The 14571-nt window shown below is 42.6% G+C and overlaps 1 protein-coding gene across 13 annotated transcripts in view; it reads right to left on the bottom strand.

The window, feature by feature from the left end:
• CRH (corticotropin releasing hormone) overlaps nucleotides 1-14571 on the bottom strand; it is an 87438-nt gene that overhangs the window by 67278 nt on the left and 5589 nt on the right. For 2 of the 13 annotated variants that reach the window (XM_055546139.1, XM_055546134.1), the window contains one exon: nucleotides 13540-13740. The exons of the other annotated variants lie outside the window; for them this stretch is intronic. The gene's annotated coding sequence lies outside the window, so the exon portion shown is untranslated. The remainder of the gene's footprint in view (nucleotides 1-13539; nucleotides 13741-14571) is intronic. 13 annotated transcript variants of the gene reach the window in all.

A 14571-nucleotide genomic window follows, 5' to 3' on the forward strand; every position in this document is an offset into this window, starting at 1 on the left:
GCATAAAAACAAAAGTAAACAAATGGGACCTACCTAGTTAAAACTTGTAAGGTTTTGCAGAGCAAAGGAAACCATAAACAAGATGAAAAGACAATCCTCAGAATGGGATAAGATATTTGCAAATGAAGCAACTGACTAAGGATTAATCTCCAAATATACAAGCAGCTCATGCAGCTCAATATAAGAAAAACAACTCAATTTAAAAATGGGCAAAAGACCTAAACAGGCATTTCTCCAAAGAAGACATACAGATGGCTAATAAACACATGAAAAAATACTCAACATCACTTATTATTAGAGATCTGCAAATCAAATCTACAATGAGGTATCACATCACACTGGTCAGAATGGTCATCATCAATAAATATACAAATAATAAATGCTGGAGAGGATGTGGAGAAAGGGAACCATCTTGCACTGTTGGTGGGAATGCAAAGTGACACGGCCATTATGGATAACAGTGAGATTTCTTTAAAGAAAAAAAAAAGATAAAACTACCATGCTGCTGCTGCTGCTGCTAAGTCGCTTCAGTCATGTCCGACTCTGTGCGACCCCATAGACGGCAGCCCACCAGGCCCCACCGTCCCTGAGATTCTCCAGGCAAGAACACCGGAGTGGGTTGCCATTTCCTCCTCCAATGCATGAAAGTGAAAAGTGAAAGTGAAGTCGCTCAGTCGTGCCCAACTCTTAGCGACCCCATGGACTGCAGCCTACCAGGCTCCTCCATCCATGGGATTTTCCAGGCAAGAGTACTGGAGTGGGTTGCCATTGCCTTCTCCATAAACTACCATATGACCCAGCAATCCCACTACTGGGCATATACCCTGAGAAAACCACAATTCTAAAAGACACATGTACCCCAATGTTTATTGCAGCACTCTTTACAACAGCTGGGACATGGAAGCAACCTAAATATCCATCAACAGATGAACAGATAAAGAAGTTATGGTACATATGTACTATGAAATATTACTCAACCATCAAAAGGAATAAATCTGAGTCAGTTCTAGTGAGGTGGATGAACCTAGAGCCTGCTATACACAGTGAAGTCAAAAATAGAAAAATATCATATATTAACGCATTTATAGAATCTAGAAAAATAGCACTAATGATCCTATTTGCAGGGCAGCAATAGAGACGCAGACATAGAGAAAAGACTTGAGGACACAACAGGGGAAGGATAGGGTGGCATGAGTGGAGAGAACAGCATTGAAACATATACATTACCACATGTAAAGTAAATAGCCAGTGGGAATTTTCTGTATGACACAGGGAGCTCAACCTGGTGCTCTGTCACAATCTAGAGGGGTGGGATGGCATAGGGGATGGGAGGGAGGTTCAAGAGAGAGGACATATGTATACCTATGGCTGATTCATGTTGATGTACGGCAGAAATCAACATAACATTGTAAAGCAATTATCCTCCAATTAAAAAAATAAGTTGCTCTCTCAAAGAATATGCCATCTAGGTAGAGGTGAAAAAACAAAAATCACAAATTATAATGAGAAGGTGGAACGGCAAGATATAGGGTTATTAAACAATATGACACTATTGTGATCTATTTATATCTGTTTAATTTTTGTGCTTTATTTTTAATGTGTATTTAACAATGTTACAGGCATGCTACCAATGTAATAAATAATTACATTTTGCATAAGTAACCAAATTTGTCTGCCATGAGTGTGGTTACTTCCTTTGATATTTTAAATAACGTAGAGTTTAGTTCTTTATCTTACCAGTACTGCTACATAGTCAATGAATGCTATAAGGAAACACAGGATGCAAATTACACAATTGTTCTAGCTGGGAAAAAATATGGCTAATTTGACTTTCCTAAACTCTTTCTCTCATCTGTTCTTTAAATCTGGGAAAAGAAATGACTTAATATAAAATTTCCATAAGGAAAGACCAAGCTCTCCTTCTGAGGAAGTAGAGAGAGTTTAAGCTAGAAAACAAAGTCTTTGCATCTGAAATCTTTAAGAAAATAACATTCTCAATTCTTCAAGGGATAGAGACAAAAGTGAAAAGACACCATTTGAGCAGGAAAAGTATTCTCATGTTAAACTGCCTGAATAATTCACCCAGCACCTTCCTTAGATCATTGCTATCTTGGTAGTAAACACAAGAAAAAACAGGACACAGATTCATCAGTGGAGTTCTACCTTTATAAGCTACCTGGTCACTTGGACTCCAAATGCAACATGTGTCCTAACTCTAGGGGATATTCTTCAGTGCAGTTCATTTTAAAGTAAACATAAATATCACATGACACTCTATAACAATGAAAAGAGCAGCAAACTGAATTTTGAATAAATACTTCTTCTTCTATTTCAGTGAGATAGCAAATTTGGGCCTATTCCCTTGACCCCACCTATAAGAAACGGTCACTCTTTTCTACAGAGATCCCTTTCTTCCAAGAAATTTAGGAAATAACTTCAAGGGTAGAGGTGGGCATGCACACACTCACACGGGAATCATCAGAAAGCGAAGGAACACATTTACAACACAAATGGAAAGGTGGAAATATTTTTGCCTGTTAAGCTTTGACTTTCATTTCTTCATATATTCATCAAAGGGCATATGGGGGTACTAAGTACAGTTCTGGGAATGCAAAGATGAGGAAGGCACAGCCCCTCAAGAACACAGGCTAATGAGACAGACAGATAAATAATTACAAGGCAATACAGTTACTGCTGTATATCAGGGATATGTGAAGAACTATGAGAGGACTTAGAGAAAGGGAGACTCTACGTTTTGGGAAATTATGTTGCATGTGTGTGTGTGCATCTCTTTGCGACCCCATGGATTGTAGACCACCAGGCTCCTCTGTCCATGGGATTCTCCAGGCAAGAATACTGGAGTAGGTAGACTCTCCCTTCTCCAGAGGATCTTCCCGATCCAGGGATTGAACCCAGGTCTCTTGCATTGCAGGCAGATTCTTTACCATCTAAGCCACCAGGGAAGCCCAGGGAAATCATGGAGGGCAACATAAATATGTGAGCTCAGTTTTATAGTGTTAGTAGAAACTCTAAAATTATGAAGTAAAATTCCTATTGTAGGAATGTTAGTCCAGTCTCCATAAAGACACCCAAACTTTAGTTGGAAAGAATGGAGTCAACACTAAATTACTCCATGGATTCCTAAACAGTTAGATAAAAATGCCCAATACAAAAGAAGGCACAAGTATTAGACACCAAGTCCTCCTCTCAGAGAAACACAACTAGAAGTCCCAGCAGCCATGGAGTGTTCACAGAGACAGGAAGCAAGGAAGAGGAAATTCAGCTACCATATAATAGTTATCCCTGCTATTAAAAACATCACTGAGTCTGTGCTGTGCTGAGCTACTCAGTTGTGTCCAACTCTTTGTGACTCCATGGACTGTAGCCTGCCAGGCTCCTCTGTCCATGGAATTCTCCAGGCAAGAATACTGGAGTGGGTAGCCTATCCCTTCTCCAGGGGATCTTTCTGACCCAGGAATAGTACCAGGGTCTCCTTCATTGCAGGCAGATTCTTTATCAGCTGAGCTACCAGTGAAGTCCATCACTGAGTCTAGTTTTAGCCAAATCCCTGTCTCGCTGGCCTGGTCTGTCATATGGACTCAGTATCAAGCTGCTGATTGAGCTTAACGATTCCGTATGAAATAGGAATTCATCTATTTCAGTGCAGTTCACATCCAGTTGTATTGCTTTAAGGAAACATCTGGTATTGACTTAACATGATGCCTGTTAAATCAAAATCAATATAAATTAATTAACTTGAGAGTGTTGTCTAATTTCCTCATCGGTATTAATGCTGGTTTTCCAGTAGCAAATGCTTTGGAGTGAAAAACACTCATCTATGCATTTTCCCTAAGTTTCCCCCACTGTATTCAGTTTTAATTTGTGTGACGAGTTTCACCTCACAAAGTGCTTCCCTCCTATTTGCTTCTTTCCAAACGCACATTGAGGTCTGTTTATATATTAATTTCTACTAGAATCACAGACGTCTCCTCCATCAACTCTTCTTCCCAAAGGACTAAAACGGCCTCTTGAGTGGCTATAAATGTCTCATTATAAACACTTAATTAAAAACTGTGTCTCGGTTAGAGTCAATCTGGTCAGCACTCTTGATGCCAAAAAGCCAAGTCTTTCAAGCTGTGCATTTTTACTCTTAACCTTCCAGGGTAGCTTTAGAATCTCAATCGATTCTTTAAAAAATGCAAATGTCCTTTTCCCTTTGGCTTAGCAGTAGCCACTGGGAAATACACACATATAATTCCTTCCTGGCTACACATGAACTGTCACAATTATCGAAGAAGATACTCCAGGGCACATCAGCTTCCTCCAACCTGCCACTGCTGGCCCCTGAGCTTTCAGCCTCCCCTTGGCCCAGTCAGGTAGATAGTGAAAGTGCCTCTGCAGGTACGCCTGTTCATCTTAATCTGTTCTCATGACTCTAATTCCAGTTCTGCTGTTGGGCTCCTTGTCCACAGTACCCCTGCCTCCCACCTACTCTCCACTGTCTCATTAGGTGCTCTGGGGCACTTCCCAGCCTGCCCTAGACAGCCTTCCAGGTTCATCATCTGCATTCCCCTTAACATCTAACCCCGGTACCCAGCCTACACTCCAATCATGGCATCACCAACAATCCCCAAACACACCACGGGGTTGTGTGCCCCCTATGCCAGTGCACACATTCCCTCTGCCTGCAGTGTCCCTGGAGCTCTGGGGATTGCCCTCCCAGCCTTCCAAACTCTGTTGAGAAGCTACCTCCCCTGTGAAGCCATCTCTCACTGCCCTCCCCATCCTGAGCTGGGTTGAGACTTCTCTCCCTTACTCCTAAAAGCATCACAGGTCCTTCTTTATCCTAGTATTTATCCACAATATTTAATTATGAGCTTCATAACTATCTCCCCAGTAGTCTATGAGCTCCTTAAAAGTGAAAAAAAATTTTTTTCATCCTTATATTCCCAGCTGCTAGAACCCAACATCTGGCAAGTAATGAAAAAGTCTTCATGGGATGAACAGAAGGTGATATACACAAATGTGAGAAGTGTGGACTTTCCAGCTCTCCCAGGCCCCTGGAAACACGTGAATCCCACGCTGCAGAAATGGATGACCACTGCTCAGAGAGGGCCTAAATCCCCAATCAAGAACAGAAACCTAGAAACACTGTTGTTCACAGCTGCCCTCTCCTGTCATCTCTACACCTAACAGGACATGAGCATGAAGCATGGGGGCATATAGTCCATGAAAGGGCCCAGAACAGGCCACTGTGGCATAAAAATCATTTTTATCTGAAGGCACTTGAATTCCTGAACCCCTTTAATCTGCCTAAAAGCAGAGCTTCCTGAAAGAACTCAAAAGGATCTATAAATACTCTCTCCAGAGGTAACCAAGGAAGACTAACTCTTACCACCACAATCAAATAGATTCATCATCAAAAACAAAAACAGAACAACCCTCTCATATCTCCTATCCTCCTAAGGGTCCATTTATCTTTCCCAAAATGTTTTGTGTTTTTTTTTTAATGCCCTCTGCTCCCTGCCCTTTCCTATTAAGAAGTCATTTATGTTTCTATAAGTGCCCTTCTCCCTCTTACCTTACCAAATTAAGATGGTAAATAAAGCCCCAAATTCTAACTAGCCCCTTGAGTCACAATTTTCTGTGTACTCCTACCTATATACTCACATGAATAAAAAGCTGTTTTTTCTCTTGCTTATTTGTCTTTTGTCAGTTTAATTCACAGGCCTCCAAACACTGAACCTAAGAGCACAGAGGGAAAAGGTTTTTGTCTCCTACGCATGCACATACACGTGCCTGTATTTGTGTGTATCTATACTTATGTGCCTATATACACATAACCACACGGACAACTGCTCCTGTCTACAGAATAAGGCAAAGAAGAAATTCTTTCTCCCATTACCTTTGTGATTTCCAGTTGGCTGCACCTTAGGATGTTGTTGTTTAGTCACTAAGTCGTGTCCGACTCTTTGCGACTCCGTGGACTACAGCTTGCCAGCTCCTGTGTCCAGGGATTTCCCAGGCAAGAATATTGGAGTGGGCTGCCATTTCCTTCTCCAGGGGATCATCTCGACCCAGGGATCAAACCCACATCTCCTTCATTGGCAGGTGGATTCTTTAGTGCTGAGCCACCTGGGAAGCCCCACATCTTAGGGTGAGGGGATTTAAAATTAAAAACAGGGAAAAATAATACAACAACAGCAAATGACTGAATGGGGGGAAAAATGCCCTCAACTTTGCAACAGCCCCAGGTTCTCTGTGGTCAATGCACTGGCAGAGCTCAGATAAACCAGTCAATGGAAAATCCCCATGTCTTATTCCCATTTCCAGCCTCCTCCCAAATAAGCCTTTTTTCAGCTGTTAACTAACAACATTGACCTTCCCTGTCAACCTTCATGTAAAGATGCTGCTGCTGCTAAGTCGCTTCAGTCATGTCCAACTCTGTACAACCCCATAGACAGTAGCCCACCAGGATCCGCCGTCCCTGGGATTCTCCAGGCAAGAACACTGGAGTGGGTTGCCATTTCCTTCTCCAATGCATGAAAGTGAAAAGTGAAAGTGAAGTCGCTCAGTCGTGTCCGACTCTTAGCGACCCCATGGACTGCAGCCTACCAGGCTCCTCCGTCCATGGGATTTTCCAGGCAAGAGTACTGGATTGGGGTGCCACTGCCTTCTCCGGGTAAAGATGCTAGTAAGCAACAATTGTAAGGTATAGTTCCGGCCAAGGCAGAAAAGGAGAGATGACCTCAACAGAAGTAGGTTACCTTTATTCAGGCAAGGAGGGGTGACAGTCAGCCTAAGGACCAGGCTGAGAGGGATCAGGGAGGGTCCATATTTATAGCGAGGTTTGTGGAAGCGATAAAAGAAACGTTAATCAGGCAGGATGTTTTGGGTTTTCTTTAGTTGAGATTGCATTTGTAGTTGTGCAGGGGATGATAAGTCTTCTGGGCAGGTGTAGGGGGTGGAAGGTTTCTGGGCAGGGGATGATAAGTTCCAGATAGATACAACCGGCCTGGAGCATCAGGGCGGGACCTAAAGTTCTGTTTTGTGTTTTCCAAAGTTAGGTGATTCAGCAAGGGCCTTTGAGACTGTTGTTTTCTTTTTCTAGGCCCAAAGACTCCTTCATTAATAATGTAAAAGATGATGAAACCCAAGGGAGAGAGAATCAATCAAAAGAACAAAATTTTCCCCAAATTGGATCACTTCCTTGAATGAAAATGCCTGAATGCCTGTTCTCCACTCCTAAGCCTCATGTATGATCTTCAGTAGCACCTTCAAAGCAGGCTCCCCTCAGTCTGGACAGGCGCCCCCCATGCCCCAGCAGCATCAGAGATGAGAGGGAATACCCACCCCCCACCTTCAACCAGAAAGTGCCAGCTTTGCTTTGTTTCAAAGTTGGGCTCCTACGTAAGATTCTGTTTCAAGGCAGAGTTCTATAGCTAAAACAAAAATAAACAACTCCAGTCCAGAAAACGAGGCCATTGCACTGATGAAATTCCATCTGGCTTTTACAAAAATAAGAACGGCCTAAGACTGGCCTAGCAGGCTGGGAGGTAACCTGTAGCTCCTCCTCAGTCTCATGTAGGAGAAAGAATCCAAGTTAGAGACAAGAGACCAAGATCCAAGTTGCATCCTGCTGTGTGTGACTGCTTCTCTTGCAAGATTCCTGGGCTCAGGAGGGCAGCAACCCTGTCTGTACATCATGGAATCCTCGGGGCCTCACACAGCGCTGGGAGATGGCAGCCATTCAATGCCCACTTGTATATCAAACAACTAAACAGTTTCCTGTCCTTATCTGGGGAATTCTGGGTCCTCACCTTGCTAAAGGAACTCTTTAAGCTTTAGCATTCTCACTGATAGAATAAACATAATTAGAATACCTCTCTTGTTGACTGTTTTAAAGAATGTCAGATCATTCATGTAAAAATGCTCAGTCGTGTCCAACTCTTTGCAACTCCATGGACTGTAGCCCACCAGGCTCCTCTGTCCGTGAAATTTTCCAGGCAAGAATACTGGATGGGCCAATGCCTAACACAAAAAGCTGTCCAGTATGGGGTATCTATTACTTTTACAATTACTATTACTATAGTTCTCCTTAAAACACTTTAAAGAAAAAAAAAAAAAAAAAAAAAAAACTCTTAAAGGCAACTAGATGGAGGCTGGGTATCCTAGGCAAATTCCTTAAATTCTCTAAGTCTATAGTTCCTTACCTTAAAACAAGAGTAATAATGCCTTCCTTCCAGGGTTGTGGTGGGGATAAGTAAGGCAGCATAGATATTCACATAGGGTGCTTTCCATAAACACTTGCCTACTGTCAATCAACACGTTCAACTTGGCGGTGGTAATGTTAACAGCTTTAATCGTGGAGTATATTCTATGAGTTTCCATAGATCGTTCAGTCCTCATAAGGAAAGCATTATTAGCCCCATTTTATGATGCAGAAACTGAGGATCAGAAAGGAGGCTCAGAGAGGTTAAGAAACTTTCTTGACATCACACAGCATTAGCCAGCAGAACAGTGGGACTGAAACTGAGATACATCTTGGTCGGGGCAGTCCTCCCCCAACAGCCCCACCCTGCCTGTTCTTGTGCACCTACTACTGTAGCAACAAACATCGCCCCGTGTCCCTATCTCCTCTCCTGGGCTGGGGGCTCCCTTCCCCTCTTCTCCACCTGTATAACCCCTCAGTCCTTGTATTAGTTTCCCAGTTCCTGCAACAACAATGTGCTACAAGCTGGTTGGCTGAGAATGGAAATTCACTGTCTCACATCGTGGAGGCAGAAGTCTGAAATAAGGTGTCTGCAGGGCTATGTCCCCTCTAGAGATGAGATAGGAAGACCCCTTCCAGGACTCTCTCCAGGTTTATGTGGCTCGTGGCAGCGTAATTCCAGTCTTCTCATGGCGTTATCCTTGTATGGGTGTGTGCCTTTGTGTCTAAATCTTCCCCTTTCAATAAGGACATATATTGGGTTAGGGCCCACCTCACCCTAATGACCTCATTTTAACCTGATTATCTCCTTAAAGACTCTAAGTCCAAATAAGACCACATTCTGAGGTTAGGACTTCCATGTATCTTTTGGAGCAAACTGATTCCCTCCTTCTGGCTCAGCTGGGCTGGGTGCCCTTTCCCCTCTGCTTCTCTGGTGTCCTGTCGAGTCCTCGTCACACTGTATCATCAAGTCCACTTGTCCACGTGGATCAAGGAGTCAGGACTTTCATCTCCAGAGCTCCAGATCCTACTCAGCCCAGTGCTGGGCACATGGTAGGCATCAGACATTTGTTGATGAATGAAGGCAGATGGTGATGGATTCTGCCAGCTATGCCGCTGGCCCCACTGCCTGCCTTCGCCACAGGATTACAAGGAAACACACGGTCAGCAGGCTTGAGTGACCTCTGTCCAGACTCTAGCCTCAAGGACAACTAAGTGAGCTGGCAGACGTAGTCCATTTGTCTCTCATACCAGCCTGGTCCCGACAGCTGGAAACTTCAGTAAAGACAGGGACCCACAGGGTGAAACTTCAGGGCTCCAAACCTTTGCCCTGAATGTCATCTTTCAAGCTAAGTGCATAAACAGTTGCCAAAATGAAGGAAGATTTTTTTTCTGGTTGTTTTCCTCAATGACCTTCCTCTAAGCCCTGTGAACCTCTTCTTCTAGACAAAGATCCCTGAGGTGGACAGCAGCCTCACTTCTCCAGCATGTGGATGGGAAGTCGCAAGGCTGTTGCTGTCACTGCTTCTCCACGTTCGCACTTCCTGCATGTCAAAGGCCACTTGGAGCTGCCACCCGACACTCCTGTCATGGCTGGAGCAGTCAGGAGCATTGCTTGGTGGCAGGCCCTTTGCTTCTGTCTGTAGCACCTAGCCTTCTCAAAGCAAGTTTTAAAATAAAACCACTAACTAATCTGCCTGCAATGCAGGAGACCCAGGGTTGATCCCTGGGTCAGAAGATCCCCTGGAGAAAGGAATGGTAACCCATTCCAGTATTCTTGCCTGAAGAATTCCAAGGATAGAGGAGCCTGGTGGGCTACAGTCCACGGAGTTGCAAAGAGTCGGACATGACTGAGTGACTAACACTTCACTTCAACTTCCACCTGCTGCTAAGTCACTTCAGTTGTGTCCGACTCTGTGTGACCTCATCGATGGCAGCCCACCAGGCTCCGCCGTCCCTGGGATTCTCCAGGCAAGAACACTGGAGTGGGTTGCCATTTCCTTCTCCAATGCATGAAAATGAAAAGTGAAAGTGAAGTCGCTCAGTCGTGTCCGACTCGTAGCGACCCCATGGACTGCAGCCTACCAGGCTCCTCCATCCATGGGATTTTCCAGGCAAGAGTACTGGAGTGGGGTGCCATTGCCTTCTCTGCAATGTCCACCTGAGCTATGATAATAATGCTGAAGGTTCCTTTGGAAGTAAGCCACAACTGTCCTTCAGTAGCTGGCACGCCTGTATGGACCTTTTTATCCCCAACTGAAAGAACTGTGAAATAGGGCTGTTGTCTCTATGCAGCTGCTCGCCCAAGGGAGCCCAGTCAGTGAAAGCTGGGGTGGATTCACTCTTTTGCTCCTGATGAGCTTGGGCAGCATAATGCCAATTTGTTTCATGCACTTCCTCCTGATGTGCTCAGGTCCTTCATGGTGAAAGCAAAGTACACAATCAGGTGCAGAGGAACAATGCAGCGAGGTGAAAAGGTGTCCATTGAGGAAGAATCTCCCCTTCTCCCATTCTGCAGAGATTCTTTAATGTTCATGAGGGTATGAGTTCTCCATCCTTATGGCCTTTGCTTTCTTCCACTGGTTATTTTGGTAATAAAAGGCTAGCTTTCCATTATGTATCATTTCATTAATAATAATTGTGGTCATTTATTGAGCACCTGCTAAGAACCATCAAGCCTTCAGAGTAGTCTTAGCTGGAGCACTTAGGCAAGAAAAAGAAAAGGCATGCACATAGGAAAAGAACTAAAATTGTCTCTTAAGATGACATAATTGTATATATAGAAAACCCGAAGACTCTACAAGAAAACTGTTAAAACTAATAAACTAATTCAGTAACACTCCAGGATACAAAAGTAACACATGGAAATTAGTTGTGTTTCTATATATTAACACTAAATATCTGAACAAGAAATAAACAATCCCATTTACAATAGCATCAAAAACAATAAAATACTTGGGAATAAATGTAACCTGGAGAATTAAATATGTATGCACTGAAAACTATGAGATTGATGAAAGAAATTGAAGAAGACAACAAATGGAAAGATATCCCATGTTGGTGGATCAGAAGAATACTGTTAAAATGTCCATACTACCCAAAGTCATCTAGAGATACAATGCAATCCCTATGAAAATCCAATAGCATTATTTACAGAAATAGAAAAAACAATCCTAAAATTCATATGGAAACACAAAACACCCAGAATAACCAAAGCAACCTTGAGAAAGACTAACAAAGCTGAGACATTTCACTTCTTGATTTCAAACTATAGTACAAAGCTACAGTAATCAAAATAGCATATTACTGTCATAAAAGCAGATATATAGACCAATGGAACAGAATTAAGAGCCCAGAAATAAGTCCACACATATATTGTCAACCAAGGCTTGACAAGGGAACCAAGAACACTCAATAGGGAAAGGACAGTCTTTTCAATAAATGGTGTTGGGAAAATTGTACAGTCACATGTAAAAAAATGAAACTAGACCCCTATCTTACACCACTCTCAAAAACTCACTTGAAACGAATTTAAGACTTAAATGTCTGAAATTTAAAAACTCCTAGAATAAAATATATGGGAAAAGTTCCTTGACATCTGTTGTGGCAACAATTTGGGGGATGTGATACCAAAAGCACAAGCAATAAACTCAAAAACAAACAAGTGAGACTAGATCAAACTAAAATGCTTCTGCACAGTAAAAGAAATAATTGACAAAATGAAGACACAACATACAAAATGGACAAAAAATCTGAAAACCATGTATCACATAGGAGTCAATATTCAAAATATATAAGGAACTAATATAACCCAATAGCAAAAACAAATCTTATTAAGAAATGACCATGGACTTGAATATCCCTTTTTCCCAAAGATGCCATACAAATGGCTAACAGGTACATGAAAAGATGTTTAACGTCATTAATCATCAGGGAGATACAAATCAAAATCACAGTGAGATACCAACTCACATGTATTAAAATGGCTATTATCAAAATGACAAGAGATAACAAGTGTGATAAGGATGTGGAAGAAAGGAAACCCTTGTGCACTGCTGGTGGGAACATAAATTAGTGCAGCCACTTTGGAAAACAGGATGGAGTTTCCTCAAAAAATTAAAAATAGAGCTATCATATTATCTAGCAATCCTACATCTGGGTATAGATCATAAGGAAATAAAATCACAATCTTTAAGGGATATTTGCTCCCCCACCATATTCACTGCAGCATTATTCAAAATGGTAAGATATGGAAATAACCTAGGTGTCCATCAACAGATGAATGGATAAAGAAGATACACACATACACACATCTCTGCACACACACACATATACAATGGAATATTATTCAGCTATAAAAAGAAGGAAATCCTGCCATTTGTGACAACATGGATGGACTTTGAGGCCATTATGTTAAGTGAAATGAGTCAAACAGAGAAAGATAAATACCAAATAGTATCACTAATATGTGGGATCTTTTTTTTAAAAAAAAAGCCAAACTCACAGAAACAGAGATTAGAATGGTCATTGCCAGGTGCTGGAGGTTGGAGGAATTAAGGATATGGTAGTCCAAGGACACAAACTTCCTGTTATAAGATGAATAAGCTCTGGGTATCTAATATATAGTATGGTGACTATAGTTAATAATATGGTATTATCTACTTGAAAGCTGCTAAGAGAAAATTTTAAGTGTTCTTACCTCACACAAATATATTGTAACTATGTGAGGTGATGGATAGGTTAATCAGTCCCATTGTGGTAATCATTTTACAGTATATAACTGTATAAATCATCACATTGTACATCTTAAACTTATACAGTGTGATATGTCAATTACATCTCAATAAAGCTGGAAAAGCAAAGCTTTCACAGCAACCTTCTGAATAGGCACCTTGTTCACATTATTGAAGAAACTGAGGCTTTATCTGCCAAATGCTCAAATAATGGCAGATCCAGCATTCCAGCCCCAGTTGGCTCATCTCACTTCTGGCACCCATATTCTTGACTCAATTACCTTCAATATCCTCTGGTATTCAGATAATCAAAGTTAGGAATAAAACCGTGAACTGAATGAACCTTAACTTTGTACTCTTTCACTTCTAGCATAGAGCACATACACTGATCTTACTGACATAACTGGAATCTTCCTCAATCATTCCCCCCACCCCCTGCTGCCTCCCTGCTGATGCAAACAGTGGGATGAGGCAAGGAGGCCACCTGAGTGGAAGCACAGAATGAAACAGCTCCAGAGAGATGAAAATAACCTCCCTGTACCCCAGTAAACTTCCAGCAGATTGGGCCCCGTGGGGATCTGTGTACAGCCTCACCGTGACAGAGATGCCTTGGGTTCCTGCCCCACACTTTCTACAGACTGTGCAGGAATGATACAGGGTCCTGCATGCCTCCCAGGCAAGGAACCCAGCTTTCACCAGGCGAGCAGAGACTTCTTTCAAAGTCATTCACTGTGCCAAGGCCAGAGGCCCTGCTAGACTGGAGTCCAGGGCTTGAGTCCCAGGGGTCTACAGGAACTGAGTAAATAAAAAGAGGAAGCTAAGATAGGACCTTGGCAGTGCCTGGAGACAAGATCAAACACGTGTATTTTCTTCATTTTAATTCACTTCTAAATCCTTCACATGGATAAAATGAGACTGTTCTGGGAATATTTACAAAGGTGGACTTGTGCTATTTAATGTTGACCCTGCAGGAGGAACTGGAAGTACTCAGGGAGGAGAAGAGCCTTCAGCCCTCTCCACTGTTTAGAGTGTTCCCTCGGCTCCCATTCCCTTTGGGAGGAAGTCTGGGCATCATGCTCGGTACAGCACGGCTCCTGTTCCAGTCCCAGGCCACCCCCACTCCTGTGCTTCCAGCTTCCAGAGAGCCTCTCAGACACCTTGCTCTCTTGTCTCCTGTTCATCTTTGCATCTCTGCTTACTCACCAGCCTCTCCCGGAGATATCTCATCTCCCCGGAGGTGCAAGTCAGTACATATGCTAAGTTCTTTCCTAATGCCTCTAATCCCCACTGAAGCTGGCTCACTAGTGGATGGAAAGCTCCCTGAGGGTGGGATTTGATGGATGACTACTTTGCATTAAGTCAATGATATCATGTTGAAAACCTGAACTTACAAATGAATGGAGTAAATGACTACAAAGTATTAAGCTTGATTTATTTTCTCTGCCCCTGGGAGGCCTCTTCCATCTTCTCTAAGAACAGATCCCTCTTGTCTTGTTGACAAGGTCTGTCCAAGCAGGGTGTGTCAAGCCAAGGACCTAAGGGTTCTTTGAGTTTTGACTGTATCCCATTAAAAATATAATCCATAAACCTGGGCCCAAGCTCCATTCATCAGATGTTAAAGGCCAT

Source organism: Bubalus kerabau, chromosome 14 (genome assembly GCF_029407905.1).
Source record: "Bubalus kerabau isolate K-KA32 ecotype Philippines breed swamp buffalo chromosome 14, PCC_UOA_SB_1v2, whole genome shotgun sequence".
NCBI classification, from domain to species: Eukaryota; Metazoa; Chordata; class Mammalia; order Artiodactyla; family Bovidae; genus Bubalus; species Bubalus kerabau.